The sequence below is a fragment of the Aquila chrysaetos genome, chromosome 10 (assembly GCF_900496995.4).
Source record: "Aquila chrysaetos chrysaetos chromosome 10, bAquChr1.4, whole genome shotgun sequence".
NCBI classification, from domain to species: Eukaryota; Metazoa; Chordata; class Aves; order Accipitriformes; family Accipitridae; genus Aquila; species Aquila chrysaetos.
In genome coordinates this window covers 43,930,194-43,933,326 of record NC_044013.1, presented here as the reverse complement: position 1 = coordinate 43,933,326, position 3,133 = coordinate 43,930,194, and positions in this window count along the sequence as shown.

The following is a 3,133-nucleotide window of genomic DNA, read 5'->3' as shown; positions in this document are numbered from 1 at the left end:
AGAGAAAGAGGGAGGAAGGGAGGGAAGGACAGATGGCGAGCAGCACAGCAGGATGCAAAAAGAAAGAGAGGAATGGGCAGCAGAGAAATGGAGAAAGAAAATGGTGGAGAGCTGGAGAGAGAACTAGAAAGAAAAATAAGACAAGGGAGAAAACTGAGGAGCAAAGAGAGAAAGGAAGGTAGAAGGATAAGGTCAGAAAGGTAGAAAAATCAAGAAAAATAATAAGGACGAGAAGCCCTGCAAAGAGATGGCACAAGAAAACATAGGGCCAGTGAGGAGGACAGAGGGATAGAGAGATGGGGAAGGAAAGGAGAGGAGGGAGAAAGGAGGAAGGAGGACAGGGACAGGGTGCAGAACGCACAGACAGAGAGAGAAAAAGGACAGGGAACAGCAAAAAGGGATTGAGAAAGAAAGAAAGGGTCAGATCAGTACAAAAAGACCAAGAAGGAAAAATTAAAAAACCAGCAATGGGCTAGAGGACAGAGGCAGAGGAAGATAAAGGGCCAGGTAGCAAGAAAGAGGAGGAGAGAAAGGGGAAAAAGTCAGAGCTGGTTGGACAGGGAGGTATAGCAACAAATGAACAGACAGGCAGTGGGACAGGGAAATAAAGAGAAAAACCAGGGGCAGGAAGCAGAACAGAGGGACAGCGAGAGGAAACAAGGGGCAGGGAGCAGGACAGAGGTGGAGAAAGAAGCATTGGGGCAGAAGGATAGAAAGAGAAAAGAGACAGGAAGAGGGATAGGAGACAGGGGGGTAGGGACAAGGAGCAGGACACAGATTGTCAGAGAAAGACAGGGAGCAAGACAAGGTGATAGAGAGAGAGAAAAAAGGGACAGGGAGGCAGGACAAAGTGGAAGACAGGCAAAAAGAAGAGACGGGGAGTAGGACAGAGATGGAAGAGAAAAAGCCTAGGATGGGCAGCAGGACAGATAGCTGGAGAAGGGAAAAAAGCACTGAGCTGCAGGACAGAGATGGATTGAGAAAACGCAGTGACAGGGAGCAGGACAGAGTGACAGAAAACAAAAAAAAAACAAAGAGGGAACAAGACAGAGAACGTGGGGAAAGGCAAGGAGGAGGACAGAGAAACAGAAAGAGAGTGAGAGGGATAGGGAGCAGGACAGAGAGACGGAGTAAGAAAGAAAAAAAGGATGGGAGGCAGAACCAAGGGAAAGAGAGACAAGGATGGGGAGCAGGACAGAAGGATGGAAGAGGAGAAAAAATAGTGATGGGCTGCAGGACAAAGATGAAGGAATTAAAAAACAGACACAGGGAGCATGACAGAAGGACAGAGAGAGAAAAAAGGGACAGAGAGCAGGCCAGCATTAGAGGGGAAAAAAACAACAGTGATGGGCAGTGGGAGAGAGGTACGGAGAAAGTAAAAAAAAAAAAAACGAGGAAGACAGAAAGGAGAGAAGGGACAGCTAGCTGGATGGGGGGATACAGTTAGACAGGATATGAGAGGGAATGGGACAGAGACAGAAAGACAGAAAAGACAGTGAGAGGAAGCAGGGCAGAGGGACAGCACGGGGGGGGAAAGGGAAAGGGATGTGGACAGAGATGGAGAAATAGGCAGCAGGGACAGAGGAAAAGAGACAGAAGGAGGGACAGGGAGCTGGGCAGAGAAAGAAGAATCAGGACAGCAGCAGGACAGAGATGAAAAACTGGGATGGTCAACAGGACAGAGAGCAATATGAATATGGGCAGGGAGCGGGACAAAGGGACACAGCAAGAAACGACAGGACAGGAAGCAAGACAGAGCAACAGACAAGAATAATGACAAGAGACAGAGAAAGACAGAGACCGTGAGAAGCACAGGGGGTTGGAGAAAGAGAGACAGGTATTAGGAGCCCTGCAGAGAGACAGAGGATGAATAAAAAAGGGCCAGGGAGCAGCACAAAGGGTCAGAGAGAGTAAGAGATGAACAGGAAGGAGGACCGGGACAGTGAGATACACAATAAAAAAAAAAACCAAAACCCAAAACCAGCAACAGTGAGCAAGACAAAAGGATAGAGAGAAAAAGAGAAGGAAGGAGGGAGAGAGAGGAAGGCAGGGACACAGAGCGGCACATACAGGCACAGAGAGGAAAAGAATGCCAAGGAACAGGCCAGAGAAATTGTGGGGGAAAAAAAAGAGACGGATGCAGATCAGTACACACAGATGGTGTCGTCGTTTAACCCCAGCCAGCAACTAAGCACCACACAGCTGCTCACTCACTCCCCGTCCCCCAGTGGGATGGGGGATAGAATCAGGGAAAAAGAAGTAAAAACTTGTGGGTTGAGATAAGAATGGTTTACTAGAACAGAAAAGAAGAAACTAATAATGATAACACTAATAAAATGACAATAGTAATAGGATTGGAATATACAAGTGATGCACAATGTGATTGCTCACCACCCACCGACTGACGCCCAGCTAGCCCCCGAGCAGCAATTCCCTCAGCCCCACTCCCCCCAGTTTATATACTGGGCATGATGTCACATGGTATGGGATACCCTGTTCGCCACTTTGGGTCAGCTGCCCTGCCTGTCCCCACTCCCAACCTCTTGTGCCCCTCCAGCCTTCTTGGTGGCTGGGCATCAGAAGATGAAAAATCCTTGACTTTAGACTAAACATTACTTAGCAACAACTGAAAACATCGGTGTGTCATCAACATTCTTCTCGTACCAAACTCAAAAACATAGCACTGTACCAGCTGCTAGGAAGACAATTAACTATCCCAGCTGAAACCAGAACAGATGGAAAAGGAAAAAAAAACACCTATGGGCTGCAGGAGAGAGACGGAGGATGAAAAAAAGGAGGGAGAAGGAGCAGGACAAGAACCCAGAGAGAAAAAAAAAAAAAAAAAAAAGGGGCAGCAGTCAAACAAGAAATAAAGGGAGAGAGGAAGAAGGAGCAGGACAAGAGAATAGGCAGAATAGGAGAGGTACAGGGAAGAAAAAAAAAAAAAAACCACAGCAGCTTGGGAAAAAAGGGGCCAGGAGAGGGGCAGGGAGGGACTGGGACTCACCACAGCTCTTGTTCTCGGTACTGCCAGAAGCCTTTGCCAGTTCAGACGTTTCCTTCTCCTTCTCTCCTTCCTTCCTCTTCTGTAACCCCAGTCACTTGACTGTCCTCCACCTAAAAGAATACGTGG